At 43.7% G+C, this 27144-nt stretch overlaps 1 long non-coding RNA gene across 1 annotated transcript; it reads right to left on the reverse strand.

Moving 5' to 3' along the window:
- Positions 1-1018: 1018 nt before the first annotated feature.
- LOC137072065 (uncharacterized) lies at positions 1019-11927 on the reverse strand. The gene is made up of 3 exons (XR_010904611.1): positions 11272-11927; positions 7066-7124; positions 1019-2328 (listed from the first exon to the last, which is right to left on the reverse strand). It is a non-coding gene; the product is annotated as an uncharacterized lncRNA (long non-coding RNA).
- Between the last annotated feature and the right edge of the window lie 15217 nt (positions 11928-27144).

The raw sequence follows: 27144 nt of genomic DNA on the forward strand, positions 1-27144 counted from the left end.
TAAAGTAAAATATGTAGTTTCAGCCAGACCAACTTCCGTGTTTAACTTACAGAAAAAGTGTAACTGGCACAAGATATCACTAAGACGTAGCTTAAGCAGTTTAAATGGGGGGGGGGGGGGGGGGGGGGAATGCTGTTTCATGCATACTGAGCTTTTTACACTGTTAAAGACTTGGATTCCCATCCTAAACATAGACAAAGTTTCAAAAACTAATGTTGGACGTTTGATGGAGTATTTCTGTGTCAAAAATACTCATTCCGGTTTCTCACAAGTTTCGGAGAGTTTTTTTCGCGTATGGGTCTACTTGACGTTAATAGAGCGGAAGGTCCTTGTATGGGCCATACGGGCTCTTCTCCCGGAAGGGTGCGCGCGCGTGACTAGAGCGAGAGAGGAAATGCACGCCCGTAAATAGTCTCTCAGGTGCAGATCCAGTCGTCCGTGAACACTTATGTCGCGCGCCGCGCTCCACTTTATTCCTATGGGTGACGTCGAGCGACTTCAACGCTTCAGCACAGCATTCCGGGAAGGCAGCGCTGCATTTGAACCGATTTGAACGCAGAAATGACGGGAATGACGCTTCAGTCGCGTCGCAAAGTCGATTTCCACGCCACTGCTGTCACAGGACTTCACCAAATCATACCAAAGAAGTGTGTTTTTGACAGAGCGGTCCCAGCGATAAAGGTTCGGTCCTGCTTTGGAAGCAGCCGGTGAGTAAACCGGCTTCAAATGTCTGTGCTGTTGGCTCGTCGCGTGAGTAAACATCAGTAAACGACACGATCGCGTGCTTCGTCATTCAAATGCGCTAACGGTTACTCCATTGCTGTTCTCTGTTGTATAACGTTACACTAGTCTGACGTGCAAAACCGTTTTGCTTGCTACTGCTAATGTCTAGTCGCAAACAATAGTCCATAAACCGAATCATGTCCTCATACACTGCGAGTAAAGAAATGTTGAGAGGCCACTAAATACAGTCCATACCACAGAGACGGACGTCCTGCTGTTGCTGTTTTTTCTGTTCAATTTATTTCAGCCTCAGATTTGATTCTGGATCATTATCTGTATTAGCTGAGATAGCCATGGGTTTCTCCACGCTTGAGGACGTCACCGCTTTGGGTGTGCTCGTCATTCTTTAGCTCCGCCCACACGATACGCCTCCAGGCGCTCGTTTTTTTCCGGAAAGACTCGGTACAGCCCATATTTCTTTTATAAATATGATAAAACGAAAGACTTTTCGGAGATATGAAGGATGCAATACTACTCTACAGGTACTCAAGATTGACATGAGATCGACTGAAACTGAGTGTTTCTCCGCCCCTTTAAACTGCGAGAGGCTTTACACTTTCTGTTGAATACGGAAGGTGGTCTTGCGGAAGCTAGATACTTTACTTTATGAAGTTTTAAATATAGATATTTTTCTTTGCTCTTGACTTTGGAGCTTGATAGACCACATGATTTTATTATGGGACAAAGAGAAAGAAATGGTTTGATAATACCAATAAACGCAAATAATAAAATTAATAATCCCTTCAAGGAGCGAGGGTTACATACGGAACCAAGATTGCATCCGATGTGAAATCTGAGGTTTTTATTTGAGTTTTTCATTCATTGGAGTGCATCTACGATGCATTTATATGATGTCTGCATAGGCTGCACAATGTTTGGAACCGAGCCATCTTCCTCTCTCACTCTCTTTCATTAACCTAATATATTCAAAGTGAATGGCAAAAAAGAGAGTTGCCTGAGACAGACTGTGGCCTTGATGTGCCTAAATTCAGACGGTGTGACCTGGATCTCCATTCAGCCCAGATTCTCATCATTTATATTCCTGTGTGAGCACCGCTGTGCTGCTTTAAGCACCAGGGGTCTAACATTGACTACTGGAGTTTTAATACAGCACGGAACAGAGGGCGCTGGGACCGTTAATGAAGGGTCCTTTATCAAAGACGTGGTACCGCTGGTTATCTTGTAATTGGCAGACGAACAGTGACCTGATTCATGAAGCATGTCACTTGAATATAATTTCACTGTGCCATGTTGGCTTAAACTATGGACTTTTAATTATTTTGGGTGCCTTTTCCCCATTTTATCAGAGAAAAACGTACTCTCTAGGAAGTCAGGGAAATTTACTAACCTGACCTCACATCACCTTTGCCCTCGTTTCTCTTTTTCAGCCTGTGCTTTACAAATTATTCATAGAGTGAATTTCGACCTTTCAATTGTGCCAACCAAATGAATGCATTTGTTCCCCTTTCCCACCTTGTAGACAGTCTGGTGTTTGAAAACGGGACTGACTGCAGACGTCGAGAAGGCACACAGAGGAACACGAGCCTGCAAAGAAAGCACAAGTCACCAAACAATTGTATAACTGCACATCAGGATTTTTACTTATGCAACGCTGCTGTTTTGCAGGACACTGAAGAAATGCATTATGCAAGCTGATGTTCTTCATCCCAGACTGTTTGTTTGTCTGGTAAGTGGTCAAACTGCAGATAACATTTTTAGGTGCCAGACTGACTATTGCAGTATGTTTTATGAAACGGGTGCAAAATTGTGCATGGCCAGTGTGTTTATGGTAAGATTAATTATAAATGGGAAAACTTGTCATTTGTGAATAAAATCATCTCCGTCCATTGGTACAGCAATCAAGTAGTCCTCTAGGAATTATGGAGACATTCTCCACTGCCCACATCGAATTCATTATAGAATGTAGAAGAGTAAATAATTCATAAGATATTATATATATTGAAAACTTCATGTACAGCAGCACAGCATTTCTTCACATTCTGACATGACTTGTATGATCTGTGCTTGTGTTTATGGCACAAGCACAGATCATACAAGTCAACAGACCACCAGGATATTTCATTTGACAGAATGAAATATCCTGGTGGTCTGTTGGTTAGGCTTTGATTCTCTCAATGGTATGGTCTGGATTTGATTCCTGGCAAGGGGATTTATTATATTAATTTTCCCCTCTGGGGTCATTAACGTATCTGTCTATTTCAAACAATAACGTTCTGGCTTTCCTGATCTCACTTTTGGAAATTGAGCTTTACTGATCTAATGTACCCTGAGGCTTCATCATCATGTTTCACATTATATAAGCTTATTAAATAAGTGATGATGATGATTTAAATATATATATATTAGGGGTGTCCCCGACTAAGGATTTACACGTTCGAATCAGAATTTTCGAATCTCTCTATGGTCGACCGATAGTCGAATCATCTATGTGTGTGTAAACCATAGACTTGAAAAAATAAACCATAAACGGGTTGGAAAAGGCAGGACACTAGTCAGTATGGAGGCTAAGACTATTTTTATTTTACTTTACACACGGCACACAGCCACCACTTTTAATAAAGTGATCAAAACTAGGCTACACTAAACATTCGGAAATTAACCACTCTCATAACATTTAAAAGCCGCGATCGAAACACAGAACATCACACAAATATATAAAAGAACATTTTGATAAATAAACCTTAAAAAAATACCTGCCTAGAGAGGAAAAGAACACTTTGAGTGTGTTTATATGCACGTTCTTAAGCCGTTTGGTTGTTGTGCCTAAAGGGGGTTGCAAACGGGACTGAACTGAAGCTCAGCCGCGCCGTGTCTCAGGGATCTCACACCAGGCAGTTGTGAACATACGCGCAAGCTCAATTTTGAATCGACTTCTGACAGAAGAGCTGCACGATGAGTAGGGCTGGGATAAACGATTATTTTTTAAACGATTAATCTAGCGATTATTTTTTCGATGCATCGATTAATCTAACGATTAATTTTCCCTGCCCGATTCGGTTACGATTCGATTCGATTACCGATTATCTCCCCATTAATTGCCTAATAGCAATTTATACATGTTGATTTAATTATCTGAATGAAAAAAACGAATTCCTTAACATTGCAATATGTTTATTGCTCTTAAAATTCCAAAGTAAGACTATACAAGAGCAATGCATTCAATAAAACCTTGTAAACATAAAGTAGGCTACACACACACACACACACACACACACAAATAAGTATTAACCTACAACAAAGAAACACATGATACGATTTTTCTATGTATGCAGCTCAGCCTACAGGCTATGACCATCGATTAAATATCAACAAGTTGGTTAATCAAATCCGGGGACACACTGCAAGCGTGAGCGTCTCGGCTGCGTGGCGTGTCCGTTTTTGTTTCGGCTCACATGTTAACAGGTTGGAGTTTGCACACTGACTGTGACGCGCGGAAAACGCGTGCATGCTAGAAATAGAAGAGCGCCTATTTTTCACGCGTGTTGGGAGCGTCTCCAGGCAAAATAGAATAGGAAAATATGTTTATATATCATTTTGACACGAGTACATATTATTAAATTACATTTTCATGTTTGAAAGTCTGTAGGTTTACATAAATGCAGATATAGGCCTAATTGTAATAATAAAAAACGTCAATTATCGATTTTGAAATATTGCAACTGTCAATACAGAACTAAATATTCTGTAGCCTATTTTGCCGTCAATACCATAGATATGTGGCTACTCCCGACGTTTTCTTTGCTGTATCAGTAGGCTATTTATGTTTAACATTAGGAATAGGGCTTCCCTCCGCATCAATAGCAGCAGCAGCGCCGCGTCAGACACGCTTCTAGTGTGCAAAGGCAGAGAAAACGCCACGCAGCCCCGTGGCTGACCCGCAACAGAAACGCCACGCGCATCCGCGGCATGACAGTGAAAAAAGTTACATGTAGAGTGCATTATGGGCGCCAATATTCCGTTTAAAACCGGAATAGTGCTGGGATGAAACTGTGCTCACTTAGAGGATGGATACCCTCGGTCACATCAGCGCGATTAGACATTGAACATTTTAAATTTGAAACAGCTTATTATGTAGGTAACGTAGCCAATGTGTCCGATGCTTTCACTTGATGCAAACGTTTGTTTTTGTGATTAAAATACATCAAATATTACCAAAACATCTGTCTTCCTGTGTGCAGAAATTTGTTTATGTAGCCGTGACAACAAAACGCGTGCGCGCATGCCTGTGATGCTCCGTGCGCATCGCGCGCCAACCCCATAGACTGTGGCCAACCCGCAAGCCTTGCACTTCTGAAAGTCTGAGGAGCCACTCGTGTTGCTACCATAGATATACATAATAATAAATATACTTAATTACATAATATACTTTATTATGTACATCTATGGTTGCTACTACTCTCCGGCGCCGCCATCTTTATTTTGAGTCTGACGAATCGACGCGCATATTTTGCGTCGACGTATTTTTTGCGTCGACGTCGTCCCAGCCCTAACGATGAGTGTATCTTGTAGCACAGGGTGAAATCAGTATGTACATTCACAATTTGAGGAAAATATACATTTAATCGTCGAATGCCGCCGTCGGTGTATGTGTTCGAATTTTAAAGGTGCGCTGCGTCCGGTGCGAAGCTCAGTGCCCTTAAAGGAGCGATCGCTCAGCACCGCGACACGTCTTTATAACACTAATATTGAGCACCCCTATATTGCCAAAATGGTATGATCCTCGTTTCATAACACCCGTGAAGATTCGACCATGAGATCAGTGGTCGGTCCTGCATATCGATGCATCGAATCTTTGACTATTAGGGGTCACCCCTAGGCCTATATATATATTCAACAAGGTGCTGAAAGCATTCTTTAGAAATGTTGGCCCATATTGATAGGATAGCATCTTGCAGTTAATGGAGATTTGTGGGAAGCACATCGACGGCACAAAGCTCCCGTTCCACCACATCCCAAAGATGCTCTATTGGGTTGAGATCTGGTGACTGTGGGGGCCATTTTAGTTCAGTGAACTCATTGTCCTGTTCAAGAAACCAATTTGTAATGATTCAAGCTTTGTGACATGAGGTGTACATGGTAGTCAGAAAGGGATAGAGATGGTCAGAAACAATGCTAAGGTAGGCCGTGGCATTTAAACAATGCCCAATTGGCACTAAGGGGCCTAAAGTGGGCTAAGAAAACATCCCCCACACCATTACACCACCACCACCAGCCTGCACAGTGATGCCATGATGGATCCATGTTCTCATTCTGTTTACGCCAAATTCTGACTCTACCATCTGAATGTCTCAACAGAAATCGAGAGACTCATCAGACCAGGCAAAATTTTTCAGTCTTCAACTCTCCAGTGATGAGCTTGTGCAAATTGTAGCCTCTTTTTCCTATTTGTAGTGGAGATGAGTGGTACCCGGTGGGGTCTTCTGCTGTTGAAGCCCATCCGCCTCAAGGTTGTGTGTGTTGTGGCTTCACAAATGCTTTGCTGCATACCTCGGTTGTAACGAGGGGTTATTTCAGTCAAAGTTGCTCTTCTATCAGCTTGAATCAGTCGTTCCATTCTCCTCTGACCTCTAGCATCAACAAGACATTTTCGCCCACAGGACTGCCGCATACTGGTGTTTCTAATAATCCTTTAGGTGAGTGTATATCAGGCCTAAAATTATGATTATATCCTAATATTGTGCAATATTTGCTGTCAAAACAGCCCTGTCGAGGCATTGAGTCCACTTGACCCCTGAAGGTGTGCAGTGGTGTCTGGGACCAAGATGTTAGCAGCAGATCCTGTAAGTTGCGAGGTGGGGCCTCCATGGATTAGATTTGTTTGTTCGGCATATTCCACAGATGTCTAATTCCAAGTCAACACCTCAAATTTATTGTTGTGCTCCTCAACCCATTCCTGAAACATCTTTTGCTTTATGGCAGGGTGCATTATCCTGCTGAAAAGGGAGAATACTGTTTCCATGAAAGTATGACAGTATGTGTCAAAGAAGTATCCACCTGGATGGCAGGACTCAAGGTTTCCCAGCAGAACATTGCCCAAAGGAACAATTAAATACAAAAAGTATTTACTAAAAGGGTGCCAATAATTATGGCCAATGTTTTTTGGAAAAAAGCATTTATTTCATAATGTTATGTCAATTTGTTTACTTCAATGAAAGGTATAGATTATGTTTTTTATTTATTTATTATATATATAAAAGATACAAAGAAATATGATGAAAATGATGCAGATTTATTTTTACAGCCATATTTTATCATATTTACCAAGGGTGCCAATAATTCTGATCTCATGGATGTCAAGAATATGTCCAGATCACAATTCACTGCAAAAAAAAGTAAGAATAGCATTTATAATTCGATTGTTACACAGCAACACCCCCCCCCCCAAAAAAAAAAAAAATTGATTTTTTTTTTTTTTTGAAAAAAGAAACCATGAAAGCAACGAGCACTACTGTATTACAAAAGAAAGGAAAGAAAGTAATGTTCAGGTGCAGTAAGAATGTCACAAATGTGACCTTCAGATGTTCTTGCTAGGATTCAACAATTTGAGGAATCAGGTATAGCTGCTTTATTTTCTATAATGATTATCTCAGGCAATAATCTTTTTTTTTTTAATATAATTATTTAGCACGAGGAGAGAGAAATTGGCATATGGCAATGATTTACGATGTGTGAAGAGTTAATTGGCTAGTGGTTTTCTCTCTACGGAAGTGTGGCAATCCTAAACAGTCCTCCGGGAGATTACACATTACATGTTCAACGTCTTATGATATTATGAGCATGTAATTAAGTGGACGGAAAATACGTCAGCCAACACCAGGACTCTTCTTGATTTGGAACATTGATTTGATGCAGAAAATGCAGCTTTGCTATGAAGACATAATTGCTTCTCAATAGACCCTAATTTTAAATCCTGACTTGATCTTTGAATGTCTTTCAGCTTCTGCAGCACTTCAAAGTGATCAGAAATTGGGTCAAATTTGTCAGGAAGAGAATCCTTCCACTCCCAGCAAATGTATTCAAAGTAGGAGTACACACAAAATTATTTCAAAAAATTGAACCGTACGCCCTTCAGGAATAGCAAGTAATTTTGTTTACAAAATCCTCGCCTGAATCTCAGGTCGCCAGCACAACTAAATCTTTGCCTGCTTTATTGTTCATTTTAAACTCGCAGGCAGACGGCTGATACCGAGCATAGATCAAACCAAGGGAGAGATTATAAACGAAAATCCGCCAGCTGTTGGTTGCAATGTCCTTTGGGACTACTTTCAGTCAGATGATATTATAGCGGGAGGAAGGCTTTGCATAGGTTTCGTATGTAGCCTGTCAACACATGCAGTATATTGTGAAGTAATAAACAGGTTATTTTCCCTTTAAATATTTAGCACATGATCCAACCCATGTAATGTAAAACGTAACCTCCCACAGGAAAGAAAGATCCAAAATGAGATTTCTGCCAGACAGCATTGAGATTAAATGGACAGTGAATGGAGATGTGCTTCACAGATTTGTCCTCTGAAAATAAATTGCACTAATCTTGTAGTTTCAAAAGAGATCTCAACAATGCCCTAATCTGTGCTCAGAAGTCAGAGATCTTTGAATATGTCACATCACATTTATCCGAGACCAAATGATCAGAAGCCATATTCACAAAACATTTTATCTTACAACTAAGAGTTCTCCTAAATAGCAGTAAAAGTTCCTAGGTAAGAGTTTCTTCTTAAAACCCATTCACAAAGCTGCTCAGAGCAACTTTAACTAAGGAATGGAGAGAAGTCTTAAAGGAACACTCCACTTTTTTGAAAATAGCCTTATTTTCTAAGTCCCTTAGAGTTAAACAGTTGAGTTATACCGCTTTTGAATCCATCAAAAATGACCAAAGACTTTTAATATTTTTTTCTATTTAAAACTTGACTCTTCTATAGTTACATCGTGTACTAAGACCAAAATTTGCCAAAATGAAAAGCTGTAATTTTTTTTAGACCGATAATTCTCATTCCTACGTTATAATCAGGGAACTTTGCGTCCGTCCCATGCAGGTGCAGAGACTCAATGATATTATGCAGCGCCTAAAAATAGGCACACTTCCATCAATATAACCAACGCGACAACCTGCTTGCACAGAGAGCGCCTTGTAACCATGACGTTTGTGAGAGACGATTCAGAAGATATTTACTTTGGTGCAGATCTTGAACCGTATCTATTTGAACCAGGATATCAGTTAAACTGAAGATAAGCAACTTTGATTTTGGCAACTTTTGGTCTTAGTACACAATGTAACTATAGAAGAGTCAAGTTTTACATAGGGAAATATTGAAAGTCTTTGGTGGTCATTTTTGAGCGTGATGCTAATGGTCCAATCTGATTCAGTGATGTATGCTAAGCAATGCTAAAAGTGCTACCGCCAGATAGAAAGATCGGCTAAATGGTAAAAAAAAAAAAAAACACGTAAAACTCAACAGTTGATGTACAGGAACAGGAAAATGAGTCTATTTTTAAAAAAAAGGGGAGTGTTCCTTTAAGCTTAGGACGGGGTTGCAATGGATGATTATAACATGCTTACTAACAATGATTGGCTGATGGGTCTCTGTCCATGATTTAATCATAGAAATATTGTAGAATGTATCATGTTGCCATTTTCAAATAAAAGTTTTAAAATAAAAATGTTGCCTTATAAGAGATTTTAAAAAGGTAGGCTAAGCGTCACTAATTAAACAAGTATGTTCAGGTAATTGTCAGCCTCTTACATGGCTGAATCTCTAGACAAAATATGGTTTACAAACAAAGCTTGACTGTGCGTTCACACCACCGGCGGCGAGAGCGGCAAGCTGGCCGGAAGTCATTCATTTTCAATGGGAGCCGGGCGGCGAGCTCCGGCGAGAGCGGTGCGGTGCGGTGCGGTGCGGTGCGTCTTGGACGTCTTGGAGAGTTGAAATCAGCTCAACTTTATGGTAATGAGATATGACGCGGTTCGGCGGCAACAGGCGGCAACCAGTCAGAATGTAGAAGTGCTCCGCTTGAGAGAAATCCAGATAACGCAGGCCTGTAAACTTTGGTTCCGACCACATTAGTTCCCAAGCAAAGTGTAGGAGAGGTTGATCATTGCTGTGCGGGTTTCCCTATCATTTATGATAAGATCATTCATAGTGATGTGTAATTTGTTAAGAAGTCACGCAACACTATTTTATAGGCGCTAGAACGCTCGTTGTTCAGCGGGTGTGCAATTAATTCTTACTTTCACATTTAAACGATTTTATTAAGTTAATTTAAACCCTACTTGTGGTTAGTATATACATCAACATGCTTGTTTGATTTGTGGCCTCTTTAAATACAGTTTAAAAAAAGAAAAAACATTCGATCTACGTCAGAGCGGCAGCACGTCCACGGAGCTTTCCACAGCGTCGTTGTCAGGGCGGCAAGAGCGAATATGAGCAAAGAAGGCTGTGAAAATAAATCGCTTATTAAATGCTTATCCTTTTGATCTTTCATTCAAAAAATTCACAGAATTCTAACCTTTCTTTGAAATAAAAGAATGGAAAGTCAGAGGTAAATCAAATTATGAAATAAATATTTAGTTCATGTTGGCCACTTTCTATTTTGTGAAGCTCAACTTTATTCTTTGGTTTTACTCATTGTGATGAACAATTAACATTGAACATCACATAATGGAAAAAAAAAAAGGATTAATACATTACATTTGTAACATATAGCCCCTTAACTCACACACACACACACACACACACACACACACACACACACACACACACACACACACACACACACACACACACACACACACAAAAATATATCTAATTTCCACTAATATTTTTATTTATTATTAATATTTTTATTTATATATATACATATGCATATACACACACACACACACACACACACACACACACACACACACACACACACACACACACACACACACACATATATATATATATATATATATATATATATATATATAGAAATTAGACATTCTGCCTCAGAAACTAAATGGGATAAAATTAGCAAAATAAAAGCTTAATAACAAAACCTAATAAAAATGACAAAAGCACATAAATGACTGCAATTTTAATGAAAAATAAAAAACAATATAATATATTGTTAATATATATATATACCAAATATTGAATATAAAATAAACAAAAAATAATGCATTTATTTCCGTATAAAGCATCCAGAATAGATTACTGATTATCTTAGATTGAATATTTGACAGTTCATTTAACTTTTGGCCAAAAACTTTTAGGAAATGCATAATACACAAGCAAATGAAAAGTGTTCTTCGAATAGAAGAACAGCATGAGGCCTTTCTCTTGTGATTCAATATTTATATTGTATTCAAAGCTCACAAACATTACAGAAACAGCTGCTCAGAACTTTCTTTAACCTCCCAGGAATGAGCAGTGCAATGCGATCGGCAAATGCATATAAGCAGAGCTCAGATGTAAAGGGTACCTGTGTTCAGATGGCTGCAGATGTAGTGTTGCTGGAGTCGGTTTTTGTGCCCCTGTCTTTGCAGCGACTGTAGTCTCTTTCCCTAGGCGCTGCACAAGTCAGCAAAGTAAATAATTCATCTTTCACGGCCCCTGTTTCTATTGCAAAAGATGAGACATCTTGTATTCTGCTCCACAGGAAGTGTTTGAGGTGGAGACAAATAGATACTTGTGCAGTGGCATGCTTAAAGTTTTCTCAGGCTAAGTGACAGTTGCATAGGACAGCGCTCCCTAATAGACTGCAGAGCTGACAATAACAGAATGGGTCAGAATACTAAACGGGTATTGGGAGGGATAGTGCAATGTCACAAATGAAGAAGAAAGCAGTGGGAATGTCTCTCGTGATGCACTGGTGCACATTGCTAATAGAATTCAATTGTCTCAATAAAAGTTGCATGACAGCTGCTTGAACAGCAGAGCTGCATTTCATTCCTTTAACCTCAAGCAATAGCCTTTCCCCCATTTGACACGTGTCTGAAATGGAGGAACTTTCTTGACTTTCAGTCTGGATGTGATAGATCCTCACAGCAGAGCCAAAACCCGGTTACCCGTCATCCTTTGAGGAACGTCAGCGACGTGATTAAGTCCAGTGCGTCTCCATAGAGAACTGACCAGACAAAAAGAATAACCTGTAGTGTCAAAAGTAGAGGCGAAAAGAAAGTCAGAATAATGAGAAAATGTATTGCAATGTCAATCGGCTTCTCTAGGGGTGGGTGTTTTTGACGCAAGGTATTAAAATGTACCAATACCTGACAGATTTTCCATTGAGGGAAGGGTTTTTTTCTTCTAGAAGTGTTACATTACCAAAAAGACAGGGTGAAAACACGCACCTACGGTACAGGACACTTTCTATTTTAAGACTTTAAGCAACTGTGGGGTATCGTAACCTTTCCGTGAATGCCGTGCAATTACGAGTCATATTCTGGTGAAGGGCTCTTTCCACAGTGACCCCTCACAAATAATAAAAAATGCACATGAGGGAATCGGCTGTTCAGATTATGCTGTAATAATAGCCTGCAAGATGTATATGGTAGCATAACACATAACTGTTATTGTGGATTTCCAAGTGACAATTTGTAATATCCTCTGACATCTCAGAATCTCATGGATGGACTTCATATAAAGTCTTGTGATTTTTGCATAAATAATGTGAACTAGTGTGTATACAAATACAAAGTTCTGTGAGGAAACTCTAGATGGCGCAGGGCTTTGCTAGGTCTTTAACTCTGCTTCCGTCACATTTATTCTCTATAGGGCACAGCTGATTGGTTCCTGTGTAACCCCTCCTGTTCGAACCGCCCGCTCCAAGCGGGATTCGAACCCAGGTCCGCCGCCATGAGAGAACGCTCTAACAAAGAGGCTAAAGGCTGCAACCTCTAGTGTCAGTCGCTAGAACGTCTCTTGAGGTCAGAGGAGTGAGGTTTACTCGCACAGTGACTACCGTTACACCTGCTGTATTAGTAGCCAATCAGCTTGCTGCTCAAACTTCAAATACTGTTCAATGTTTACTGTAGCAGTTGCAGCATGCTGTCAGACACCCTCCACCTTCCCCAGCTCCACCTGAATAGATTTTCTATAGGTAATTCATGTATGCTCAGTTGTACAGCAGCAGTGTGTCGTGTATGTATTGGCAGTAGCATGTCTTGTACATGCTCTGCAACAGCAGTGTATTAGATCTGTTCCGCCAAGACCAAACATATTAACATTATCAAGACCATACCGTAGACTTGTCATGACAGAAATAATAATGCAAACAGATGCTCTTGGAGTTTTTTAAACCATGATTATATTTTTATTTAAAAAAAAAAACATAATTTACTTTAAATATAGATTTCTTTTGTAATATTCTTTTTTTGTTTTGTTATTATATATAATTATTTACTATAATTATATTAAAATGTTCCTTATTTATTTATTACTTTATACACGTGTATAGTTGTAAGAAAAAGTATTTGAACCACTTGCAGAATCTGTGAAAATGCAAATAATTATAACGAAATAGGAGAGGATGTGCTTTTTGTGTGTGTGTGTGTGTGTGTGTGTGTGTGTGTGTGTGTGTGTGTGTGTGTGTGTGTGTGTGTTTTTGGCACTGTCTCGAATAAGAGATTTTTTTTTTTTTAATAATCTGTTTAATAATCTTACCTTTATTTTACCAGGAAGTCTCATAATACTGTGCCGTTTTTGGTGGAAGTTGCTAATGAGTCCCTTGTTTGTATCGAGAAGTTAAACTGCCTTACGTTCTTAAAAAAAAAAATCCTCCATGTCCCAAAGATTCTTCAGTTTTCCAGCATCTTTAGCATATTTGAACCCTTTCCATCACAGTATGGATTTGAGATCCATCTTTTCATCCTGACAACTTAGGGACTTAGGGAAACACGAAGCCTTGTTTATGCTTTGGCCTGGCTCCGCAGCACGAGCCTCCGCTGACTGTGCGCACGCCCTAAACGGACGAGAGTGAAAGGGTGAAAACTTTTGAGCAGTCAAAAATGTTCTCATTTTGTTTAAATATCTTTTTTTGGTAACACTTTACTATAAGGGTGCACTAATATGCATTAATTCTTGAGTTAATGGATTATTAATGGTGAACTAACCCACTTATGATTACTGCATCAGCAACTACATGATTAATATATTAAATTGTTATTAGATAAATATGTCATATGTATTCATTCCTTAATAATGTATTATATTAAAGGTGCACTATGTAGTATTTTCGCAGTAAAATATCCAAAAACCACTAGGCCGGTGTTATATATTTTGTTCAGTTGAGTACCTACAATATCCCAGATGTTTCCAACTATTTGTAAATTGTGAGAAAATTGCTATTTTAACTAAGGACCGGGACGTTTCAGCATAGCGTTTGATGGAGTCACCTGTCAATTGCGTCATATCTGCGCTACCCTCGGTTTCGGCTTTTATTTGGCAGGAGCGCTTTACTCTTAGCAGTGTGAACAAGTGAACGCACGGAGTAACGTCATAACATCGTTTTAAACACACTTAAATGTATCTAATATGATAAACAGAGCTCCATTACCTCAAAATCATAACCGGAAGAGCGGATCTGTGCAGGCGCCCGGCGACTGTGTCCCGTCCCGTCATAATAAAAGTCCCGGTATTCGCGAGGCGGGTATTTGTTTAACAATCGCTCCAGCAGCTGTGCTCAGCTCCACAACACTCGGTCCTGCTCTGCTTTACACTACAGTAACGTTAATAACCGCATGCATGAACGTGATTTCTGCCCGAGTCCTATTTTCCACCGGCTGTGATGAGAAGACCACATCTCCCAAGATGCTGCCCTCACACTTTGCGTCATCAAACTACGCATTTGTTTTGAATAGGCGCCCTCCAGTGGACGTAAAGTTCCATAGTGCACCTTTAACTAATAATGTAAATTAACGTGTTAATTACCACAAGGGTTCAAAGCCATGCATTTCAACTTCCAGTTGTCTGCTTTAATTAACTTGTCTGCATTAGCTAATGATTTATAAAGGTATCATTATGGTATGACTTTACTTGTTGGGGCACATGACTATTAACTTACTTATTAAGTAATATGTAATTGTGGTTATGAGTTTTGAATGAATTCTGAATTAGTTAATAGTCATGTGCCCCAACAAGTAAAGTAACATAATGATCCCTTTATAAATCATTAGCTAATGATTAATTAAAGCGGACAACAGAGTTAAAATGCACGGCTTTGACCTGTTGTGGTAATTAACACATTCATTTACATTATTAGTTAATATAATACGTTATTAAAGAATTAATACAAATTATGACACATTTATCTAATAACAATTAATGATTGCTTAATCTATTAATCATGTATAATCTTCCTTAGTTGCTGATGCAGTAATCATTAATAAATGGATTAGTTCACCATTAGTAATACATTAACTCATGATTATCTGTGCATTAATTAAGCATGAATAGTGCACCCTTATTGTAAAGTATTACCCTTTTTTTTCATTTAGTACTGCCCTTCGGAAGCAACAGAACATACTTGCATGTTTCCCAGAAGACAAATTCAGTTCAATTCCCTGTAACGTTCTGCGTTGCTCTGTGACAGATTCACAAACAATCAATGTTGAAATGTTTCACTCAAACCATTAAAATAAAGCTGAAATGACTGCTAAAAAATAAAGACACCTTTTTGTTTCTCATGTTGCACATAGAACAAGATTTGTCTGATTTCCCCCACATATTTTCCTCATCATTAGTTCTTAAAATATATACCCTACTTTCTCAGTATAACCTCGCCGTGACTGACTGGGCAACGATGGGAATGATGGGTATAGACTTTCAAGTAAAAGAAAATGTAATCCTCAATGACCCCACTGAATACTTTCTTTAGTTCCAATATTCTATCCAACAAACATCTATCATACTGCAAACTGGCTCTGAAGCTTATTCCTTTACACATAGCTGTTATTTTAAGTGCAGTGTTTTTGTGAACATACCTTGAAACCGCTCCAAGGATGAATAGCCATCTGGATCACTGAATAATAGACACATCCCGCCCGCACTGGCTTTAAACGCCCCGCCTTGCTGTTTGGAAACGAACCTGCAGGGTTATATCTAAAATAAGAGCTGTGTTGAATTTTATTCTTCAGTACGGCCTTGCAGTGACTGAGCGATATGAGAGATCATTGTGTTCTGAGAAGCTGTTAAGCTTTGTTGTAATGAGAAAGAAACTACTTTGTCCTAGACCATTTGGAACACAACATTTTAACAGATAACGGTCTGTAGCAATTTGGTATACATTGTTGGGAATGCAACATACCTCAGTTGTTAAACAAACTGCAGTTCACACCCTTCGCTTTTACCTAATATTAATTATTGATCAGACAAGAAGATGCACAAAGGGAATTGCAAGTCAATATTTAATCAAGAGCACCTGCCTGGATCTAGATGGGTGTGAGGAGAAGGGCATCATTATAACACACAGGCAGTCCACCATCTATGATGGGATTTCATCATGCTGTTTCTTTGGTCAAACAACTCAGGGGGGTTTTCAGTGCTGTACACAGGCTGCATTACAAACGGATGCCCTCAACAGCATGCCCTTATTCCTCACGCTGCCTTTTCATAATGAAGAAGCGGTGAAAATTGAAATTGTGAAATGAGAGGACAAGGTCTTCCAGGATGAAAGCTGTTGACCTTGTGTTGGATATGATTGGCTTTAGATGGCATAATTTGGCCAATGTACCCTCAATCTTCTCTGCAACAAGCTAAAAAACTGAAAAATAAATATGATAAAACCAACACTTGCTTGGTGGAAAGGTGGTGGAAAAACAATGCCTTTAGTTATATTTCACTAAATTTAGATTGCAGAAAGAAAATATATACCTTAAGGAACAATTTCTGCTTGATCTGAGCGTTAAATGTGTAGTAACTTGTAAATGTTAGTGTTACCGAATATAATATGGTTGATTCGTTTATATTGAATATTTTGTGACCTAATGAAATTTGCGAAACGTACATGCTACATCGTGAAAAACATTTTTAGGTTGCCATAAAATATTTCTTACAGTGTAGGTTTTGGACCTTTTATGATGCCTTAATTTGGTTGTATGTTTCACATTTTTGATAATTAATGATGCATATGACATTATTGTGTTCCCTTTGTGCTTATTTGTTCATTAATGACGTCATCAGGGACTAGTCGACGTCGACTTTCATCATATAAATGTAACCACTGGACCACGGAGCAATGGAAGAAGGTGGCCTGGTCTAATGAATAATGCTTCTTTTACACCACCTATATGGCCGTGTGTGTGTGTGCATCACTTACCTGGGGAACACATGGCACCAGGATGCACTCTGGAAAGACGGCAAGCCAGCGGAGGCAGTGTGATGCTTTGGGTAATGTTCTGCTGGGAAACCTTCGGTCCTGCCATCCATGTGGATGTTACTTTGACACGTGCCACCTACCTAAGCATTGTTGCAGGCCATGAACACCCTTTTCATGAAAACTGTATACCTGGTGGCTGTGGCTCTTTCAGGAGGATAATGCGCCTGCCACAAAGCAAAATGTTTCAGCAATAGTTTGAGGAGCACAACGAGTTTGAGGTGTTGACTTGGCCTCCAAATTCATCTATGGGATTTGCTGAACAAACAAGTCTCTGCCATGGAGCTCAGACTGAGACCCCACCTTGCAACTTACAGGACTTAAAAGATCTGCTACTAACATATTGGTCTCATATAACTCAGGGCTATTTATATTTTATTTTTATTTTTTAATAAATATTTTTATTCAGCAATGAATGTTTCTTGAGCATCAAATCATCAACCCCCGGATCTGCTGGAAGTCACCGATCCCTGGGAAGTTGAAGCCCGTGGCTCCGCCCCCAGCCTCCGGGGGCTCCGCTCCACCTCGACCCGTCATCCTGGCTCCTACGCCCTCACTCCTTCTTCCCTTGGCTCCAACAAGGACCATCGGCCATTCGGCATCGCAGGGCTCCCTCGGTACGTCGGCTCCACCTGGGTCAGACGTCGCCATGCCTCCGCCACGGACTTGCGAGCCGTTCGCTGCTCTCCGACACTCCACCCCTTCAGCCTCGGCAAGCTCCGCCTTCCCTCAGGCTTCACCTCCGCCCTCGGTCGCTCCCGCTAAACCTCTGGCCTCTGGATCATTACTTCCACCTCCGGGGGTCGTCGTGGAGACTCCGTCGCGGCTGCCGAGGTCTTCAGTCTCGCTCCACCCCAGTGGCCTTCCATCTACGCGGTGGGCTTCATCCTCGTCGTCATCGCCCTCGGTCGTCCCCAAGGTGACATCGGACGTCACTCCACCTTGGCTCCTCCCTCCTGCGACGCCGCCTTGGGGCATCCTCCTGGCTGGGACCTGGATCCTCATCGGGATGTCCCTGCTCGAGGCCATCCCATGGCTCCTCCCACCTCCCACTGGACTCTGTTTCTTTGTTGTCTTTTCTGTCTCATGTCTATCTGTTCACAGGTCCTGTGTCTGCACCCTCCTCCGGAGCCCCCGCCCTCCCTCCTCAGAAGTTCCCGTTATCAGGGGAATAAGTTCCCGTTATTACCTTTTCGGAGGGGGCGTACTGTCACATGTCTATCTGTCTGTTACCACTGTCATCCCTTATTAGTTTAGTTTAGCCCTGTTATGTTAATTGATCATCTGAATCACCTGTCCCCCTCCTTATCTTCCTCATCAGTGTGTGTATTTAGTTCCTCTGTGTTCACTCTGTCTTTGTCCATCGTCGTCAGTACACCCGTCTGCGTACCTGTCCTGACTGAAGTCAATGTTACCAGTGGTGAAGTATTCATTAAAGTATTGTTTACTAAAGTCATCTTCCTCGTCCTTCTTCTTCGTGAATTATCATCACCACTGGGGCGTGACATTAATAACAATTTACTAAGGATCTGTTTGATTATTTTATGCTTTTTTTTTTAAAGAAAACTTATCACAGATTTGCAAATTGTTAGCATATTAATTAAAAATGTATGAATGTATAGTCATGCTTTGTAAATAAATAGTTTATCATTATCTAATAACTTGTAAATAATTTATAACTAAATCTACAAAATATACAAAACAGTAACAATTTATTAACATTTGAAATGCATAGTCATGTTTTGTAAATTATTAGGTCATCTAATCTAATCACTTGTAAATTACTTGTAAGAGAATTTACAAAACATTCATAAAATGTTAGCATATCACTTGATAATAATTTATGAATGTTTTGTAAATTATTAGTTCGTCATTAACAAACAACTTATAAATGACTTACAACTGAACATTTTTATAAAGTGTTACCCTTATTTTTTAGGGTTTACTTACCAGGTTACTTACTTTTTTAAGTTAAACCAACAATATATATATATTTTTAACAGTGTACTGATAGTTTTTAAAGGGAAAAGCTGCCATAACTGCCGGTCTGGGATCTGTTTTATTCGTAATAATAGCATATGCCATTATAGCATTTTATTCGTAATAATAGCAATAGCGATGCCATGAACCATTTTTAGTTCTTTGTCAGATTTGTATGAATGGGGATCGCTTTGACAATGTTGTCTGTTCCCTTTCGAAAGGGAACTCGAGCTGCGTCAGCTGACGCTATGGGGAACGCCTCCAGCGTGACCGGTGTCTGAAACGTTTATCCAATCACATCAGTCCTACTGACCGGCGACAGCCTCTGACGTCATAGACGTGCGACCAGGAAGTATAAAAGGGCGCCTTGCAAACACAACCGCATCCAATTCGTCTTCAGGGACTGTTTGTCTGATTCGAAAAAAAAAAAAAAGCATCATGTCTAAGCGCACGCACAAGTCAAAGCACGGCTTCAGAAAGTGTGCAGACCCGTGTCCCAGGTTCCTCACACCTGAGGACACACACACACTCTGCGTGTTCTGCCTGGGTGAGGAGCACGCACGGGAGGTTCTGGAGGAAAGTGCCTCCTGTGCGAACTGTGAGCGTCTGTCACTGAAGACGCTCCGCTCTCGTCTGGCCCTCTTCTCGAGGGAAGAGGGTCCAGCGGCTGGGAGTGGTCCCGCTTCGGCCGAGGCCGAGCGGCGACTTATGTCCTGGGGCTCCCAGCTGGATCTGGCCCGCCGTCTAGAGACGGAGGTTGTGCTCGGCGAAGGGCCAGATCACGAGGGGCGGCCGCCGGAGGAGGAGTTGGGTGATAACTCCTCCTTATCGTCGGCCGAGGAGCTCCCGCATCAGCAAGGGATGGAAGTGGAGGGTGGTGAAGCGGCCGAGGCCGAACCCTCCCAGCCATCCTGCCCCGTGTACGGGGAGCTGTTGGAGGTTATGGAGCGGGCTGCCGGGCGGCTACAGTTGCCGTGTCGGCGCGCTAGGGGAGAAGCCGCTCGTCCAAATCGCCTGGACGATCGGTTTCTCTCCGGCCATAACCCCCCGGCTCTTGGGAGCCTTCCATTCCTCCCCGATCTCCACGAGCAGATCGCGGGGGCATGGAGAACCCCGTTCTCGGCTCGCTTATTCCGCCATCAGCGGGCGAATTTCGCTGATGTGGAGGGAGTGGCCGAGGCGGGGTACGTGTCGATGCCGCCGGTTGATGAGACGTTTGCGAACTATCTCGCATCCGGCCGGGCATCGACATTGAGAACTCCCACCCTGCCGTCTAAGCCGTTGAGAACGACCTCACGGTTAAACGGCAGGGCGTACACGTCAGCAGGTCAGGCGGCGGCGGCGCTGCACACCATGGCGGTGTTGCAGGCTTACCAAGCCGACCTGCTGAGGGACCTCGATCAGGGGGAACGCCAGGGTGGCCTACCCCCTGAGGCGATGGCTGAGCTCCGCCGCACCACAGATTTAGCTCTCCGGGCCACCAAGCAAACAGCAGTCGCCATCGGACGGTCGATGGCGGCTATGGTGGCCACGGAGAGACATCTGTGGCTGAACCTTGCGGACATCGGGGGGAAAGAGAGGTCCTTTCTCCTCGATGCCCCGGTTTCGCCCTCTGAGCTCTTCGGCACCTCCGTCGAGGCGGTGGTGGGAAGGTTTAGAGAGGCAAAGGCGCGCTCAGCGGCTTTTAAAACCTGCATCCCACTGAGGTCCGGGGCCGCGCCCAGGCAGGCGGGTGTCCCTGGTACGTCACGGTCTGAGGACCGGAGACAAGACCAACGAGCGAGCGTGGCCTCTCGGGCGCCCCCTCCATGGCGGAGTAGGGCGCAAAAGAGGCGGGACACCCGGAACTGGAGGAAGGGTGCCGGTGCCGAAGACCGGAACCAGCGTAGGCGGGGGGAAACTCCGCCTACGAGGGCGAAGCGGAGGTAGTAGGTGAGCCCTTCCTTCCACCCTTTTCCTTGGCGCTTGACATCAGGCCGGGCGGGGCCAATGATGAGCGGACGTGAGACTCTGACGGCCCGTCTGGTCTGGTGAGCAGGCGCCCCCGTCAGGTTTGGGGTGCTTTCGTTTATGAGCTTATAGAGAAGTTATCATAAGCACTAGAAGCGGAAAAGTGGCGTTTTCCTTGTGTGAAAGGAGTCGTCTGAGTAAACTCGACCGCTTCCCTGAGTGGGCATGAGGAGGAAGATTCAGCGTTGGACGCCTCATCGGGAAACAACCCTCGGGGTCCGCGCAATGGATACTGTGAGTATATGCCTGTGCACGGATGTCATCACGCGCCGGTGGACAGCGGGTAAGCCTCAGTATGAGGGACGTTTTATGTTCTTAAAATGCTGTGTGCTCCCCGCCGAGGGTGTGTTGTACGGTGTCCCCGTTTGGTGGCCGGAACGATTTATTTAAGGAAGCCGTGAGACGGCTGGTGAGAGCTAGCCTCGCTAGTGGAGAGTAGCCGTCACGTTAAGCCAGTAAAGTAAACATGTTACTTGGTGTGTTCTCTCAGTGCGTTGAGAGCGGTTACCGCTCATTTTCGCGGAAATATGTTTCAAGAGGGAAACTAAGCGAGTGTGGGTGTCCCTAGCGGTCGGCTAAAAGCTCTGGGCCACCGGAGGGCAAGTGTTGTAGCATTAACCCCTGCGGACGTAAGTAAGCGCGAGGGTGAGTAGGCTAACACACGAACGAAGATATGTGTACCCAACCCTCGAGATATGGGCTTGGGATGTTAAGTTGCTATGGTGGCAGCCTTAGCAGAGACTGGTATACAGGCAGATAGCTTAGGCTGTGTTTTTACAGGATGATAAAAACCCCTATTCAGCCCCCTCTCATGTGAGAGTCGCCTGGCCAGGGCCCGCCCCCGGGTCTGCGCTCGGGGGTGCGGTAATACAGATGGGAAAAGGTGAGAGCATTATAGTTTTGCAACCTAGCCTGTAAGGCGGTAAGTAAGGTTTGTGGGTCACCTGGGCCAAATACTTTTACCCCATCCAAGGGATGTGGGACTGTGGTAACCATTATTCGCATATTGCAATAATTTGCCCTGTGTTTTTTTGCTCCACCTTTCGTAGGGCTCGGGGTGAGCGACACGCACAACCTGTGTGCCTCTTGAGGGCCCAGCGTTGGATGCTCCCCTGGGAAGCCAAGCATCACCATGGCGACGCCTTGGAGGAAACTGCGGGTTGCTGGAAATAGCAGCGGTCTCCCCGGGGCTGGTGTGGTAAGGAATGAACTCCCCTTACTTAAAGGGGTTGTAAGAGCAATGTGTTGAGTACACCGCTCTGGCGATGCAATTAGGTCTGTGTTGTAGGTTCTGCCGGAGGACTGGGCTTCGCAGGGAGGACCCCGTGAGCCTCCGAATGAAGCCAGCTGTGAGCTGTGAGCAGCCAGCCCGGACAGTCCAGGCAGTAGTCTCTGAACAGGAGGCCTCGACGGGCCTTCTAGTTGGAGTGACGACATCGGGGCCCGTGTGCGGGATGGTAAAAAAAAAAAAAAAAATCTCCCTTTTGTTGTCACAAACAGTATTGTCTCGTCAACAGGCTTCGTCAGCCAAGCAGACAGCCATGGTTAGCCCGACATGGAGCGGCCAGCATTCATCCGACCTGGGCTACAAGCCCAGTTAGTAGGCCTCCCTAGGCCTCCCTGAGGGCCTGCTGGGGTGCAGCAGGCCTTGCCGGGCCTCCCTTGAGAGGGTATTCCCGTGCTTCAGGTGCGAGACGGCAGGTAGTAGGCCTCACCAGGCCTCCCTGAGGGCCTGCTGTGGTAACAGTAAGCCTCGTCTGGCTTCCCCCAAGGGGTCGTTCCTGGGCTTCAGTCACTGGATGATAGGTAGTAGGCCTCGCGGGGCCTCCCTGAGGGCCTGCTGGGATGCAGCAGGCCTCATCTGGCTTCCCCTGAGGGGGTACTCCAGGGAACCAGCGCTGGATAACAGCTCCCGGGCTCCAGTCACCAGATGGCAGGTAGCAGGCCTCACCAGGCCTCCCGGAGGGCCTGCTGGGTTGCAGCAGGCCTCATCGGGTTTCCCCTGAGGGGGGGGGCCCAGGGCCTCGGCCTCTGGGTGACAGGGGTTAGGCCTCGCTAGGCCTCCCCGGAAGGTGAGCAGGGAGCATGGTTGCTAGCCGGGGCGGTTAGCATAATCTGCTATCAGGTAGCAGGCCTCACCAGGCCGCCCTGAGGTCATTCCCCGGCCGAAGTGCCGGCTACGAGTAGCCTGGCAGGTAGTAGGCCCTGCGGGGCCTCCCTGGGGGAACGAGTTCCTTGGAAGGAGACACAGAACTGGAACTCAAGCTGACAGCTAGTGGTTCCTGCCGTCAGGCTTCGGTCCTAGCCGGCAGCACCTGATGGCAGGTGCATACTCTAGCACGACGAGTTTACACTGCTGCTATGCGGTCCTTACAGGACAGGGACCTGCATAGGTTGCCTACAGCATGGTACCTACCAGGCAGGCTTAAGAGCTCCCCTCTTAGGAGGGTTGTCTGTGAGCTTACGGCCGCCTGGGCCTGGTCAGTTGGTCGTAGGCCCCTCGGGGCCTCCCTGTGAGATCAGCCTGTAGGCCTTCTCAGGCCTCCTGAGCACCCCTGTAATGTATGTGCTCGGTAGATCCTAGGATTGAGCAGCTGACTCCCCTCGCTAGCAAGGGTGGGAAAGCATTACGCTGAGCGCTGTTCTCCAGGATAGCCCGTCTCTGAGTTCCGGCCTGAGGCGGACACTGCCAGTTCGCAGTCCCTCAGCTTGATGCCTCTCCAGAGGCGAGTTTCCAGAGGCTCTGTTGTTAACAGACTGGGCTGGCAGACGGAAGCGTCCCGCATAGTGACGCCAGGTCAAGCCTCCCTGGTGGCATTCGGTGAAGTTCTTCCCGAATAGTGACTGGCTGGGGCGCCCTCGGGTCCCCTAGCCACATTCCCTTAAAGGAACCCCTTCTGTCGAACAGGTTGGTTCCAGGCCTTTGAGCGGCCAGGGTAGGGTACATAAAGGTGCCCCAAGGCCACAGCTCGGGCTATGACCGTAGGGAATGCTGTCACTGACAGCCTAAGGTGACCAGAGGGGGAGTGGTTCAGGCATTTCTTCAGAATTTGCTTGTCCTGACAGTGGTCACTGCCAGTAGGCATGCACTCCCCTCGGCATGGCGGCGTGGGTATATCGTTCCCCATAGCGTCAGCTGACGCAGCTCGAGTTCCCTTTCGAAAGGGAACGTCCCTGGTTACGACTGTAACCTTAGTTCCCTGAGAACAGGGAACGAGACGCTGCGTCACTTTTGCCATACCTCGGGGCCTGCCTGCCTGTAAACAGTCCCTTCAGACGAATTGAATGCGGTTGTGTTTGCAAGGCGCCCTTTTATACTTCCTGGTCGCACGTCTATGACGTCAGAGGCTGTCGCCGGTCAGTAGGACTGATGTGATTGGATAAACGTTTCAGACACCGGTCACGCTGGAGGCGTTCCCCATAGCGTCAGCTGACGCAGCGTCTCGTTCCCTGTTCTCAGGGAACTAAGGTTACAGTCGTAACCAGGGACGTTTTTAGTATATCTAAGAATGTAGAAACAATTTTCAAGTGCCAGTCAATTCATGATGTATAAAAACAAGTAAGTCAGCTAGGAAACAGCTTTGTGTGTATATTGCAAAGATTTGCAGCTAAAATCATAATTAGTTCTCCTAAAATCAAGAACGCTTGGCGACCCCCAGGTTGTGAAAGCCTGTTACAGAGCTCCATCCTTTCCTGGCTGTAAACGTTTCCGGATCCATTTTGTTATTTCATTATAGATAGAAGCAGTGCAATACTTTAATTCTACCCCCTTTTTAGTGTATTAGCGCCTCCAAGCACAGCAGCTCATTAATCAGCATGTGCAGATGCTCCTAGCAGCCTGCAGTACTACTGTTCTTACAGGGCCAAGTCAATGGATCTCTCTGTAGGAGGCAGAGAGAGACCGAGTGTGAGTTGTGAGGGCTCACTGTGAGAGAGAAGAGAAGGGGCATTGAAAATGAACTGGAGTGAGAAGCTAGCAGAATGATAAGAGGGCAAGGGGCTTCACATCGCCAATGGAGACCAAGAGGGAACTCAGCTGGCCTGCACAGAAAGCTGAACTGACACTCCAACACAGTTCAGCTCAGGGCAGAGAGAGAGAGAGAGAGAGAGAGAGAGAGAGAGAGAGAGAGAGAGAGAGAGAGAGAGAGAGAGAGAGAGAGAGAGAGAGAGAGAGAGAGAGAGAGAGAGGGTGATCCCTGTGCTTGATGCCATCTGGCCTCTCTCACTGATCCAGAACGTGATACTGACAGCTGGGGGAGAAATGAAAAAGAAACATGGGATGGGCAGAAAGGTGAAGAGAGAAGAGAATCGAGAAACATTCAAATTTTTGGCAAAAAGTTTACATTTTCTTTAGAAGGTATAGGACACAAAGAGTGTCCTCCTTTTAGTCAGTGTATTGACAAGAGAAAAGCAAGGGTTTTAATTAAAGGCATGTTGTTCCAAACCCGTATGGCTTTATTCTGAGGTACACAAAAGTAGAAATCAGAATGATTTTTCATGTGACACTGAAAATATGGCGTAATGATGCTGATAATTCAGCTTTGCCAACACAAGAATAAATTAAATTTTTAAGTCATATTCAAATAGAAAACAGTTCTATTAAATTGTATTATTTGATAATTTTACTGTTTTCTTATTTGTTTGTTTGTTTGTTCAGATAAATGCCATGGTGAACATAAGAGACTTCTGTCAAAAACATTTTAAAAAATCCTACCAACCCAAACTTATTAGCTGTTTGATAATGTAGTCAAGCAATTGGCTGCTCATATTAATTACCGTTATATGTGTCCGACGTTGTAAAGAGTGATACTATAGTGCAGCGTTTACTACAGTAAGCTGACAGAGTGGATCTCTGAGCTGGTGTGAGTGAGTGGGGGCAGGGATCATTTACATATTTATGGGTTCACGTATAGAGGCTATGCATCAACGTCACTTTCCTGCAGGAACCCGCCCCCTCAGCCAGGGCTGAATGGCAGAAGAGCTACTGCATGACTGGAGTTAACAAAGGAAAACACAAGTAAAGCAAAAAATTATCAGTTTCAAAACCTATGGTTAAACCTATGGTTTAAACTAAAGGTTGGGATCGATATAGTGTTCCTTGCAACTTACCAAAGATTCAGTGATCCATGGATAATGAAATATAGACAGGAATCGTGTTTTCCTGACATTTTTATGAGCCTGATTTCGACATGAATATATATGTAATAACGTTCGTTTCAGGGAAGGCAGGAGGTGGGAACCGGCAAACATTTAAACGACTTTAATCAAATAATAAACAAAACTCAACGTAAAGTCCAGGCCTGGTCCTCTCTCGTCCTTGACTGGTGTCGCTCACCTTATATGCCTCCTCCCTCATGAGAGGACTCGAGATTGGTGTGGCTCGCAGTTGACGCTCTTTTAGAATAACGTCCCCGGTCTCGCTCGCTCCCTCCACGTCTCTCGCTCGCCCCAATATATAACTGTCAGTCATCAAATTTTTCAAGTAAATGTACACCGCATGTACACTCACCTAAAGGATTATTAGGAACACCTGTTCAATTTCTCATTAACGCAATTATCTAATCAACCAATCACATGGCAGTTGCTTCAATGCATTTAGGGGTGTGGTCCTGGTCAAGATAATCTCCTGAACTCCAAACTGAATGTCAGAATGGGAAAGAAAGGTGATTTAAGCAATTTTGAGCGTGGCGTGGTTGTTATTGCCAGATAGGTATTTTTCGGAGAATTTCACAATCTGCTCAGTTACTGGGATTTTCACGCACAACCATTTCTAGGGTTTACAAAGAATGGTGTGAAAAGGGTAAAGCATCCAGTATGCAGCAGTCCTGTGGGCGAAAATGCCTTCTTGATGCTAGAGGTCAGAGGAGAATGGGCCGACTGATTCAAGCTGATAGAAGAGCAACTTTGACTGAAATAACCACTCGTTACAACCGAAGTATTCAGCAAAGCATTTGTGAAGCCACAACACGCACAACCTTGAGGCGGATGGGCTTC

The sequence above is a fragment of the Pseudorasbora parva genome, chromosome 3 (genome assembly GCF_024679245.1).
Source record: "Pseudorasbora parva isolate DD20220531a chromosome 3, ASM2467924v1, whole genome shotgun sequence".
Lineage (NCBI taxonomy): Eukaryota > Metazoa > Chordata > Actinopteri > Cypriniformes > Gobionidae > Pseudorasbora > Pseudorasbora parva.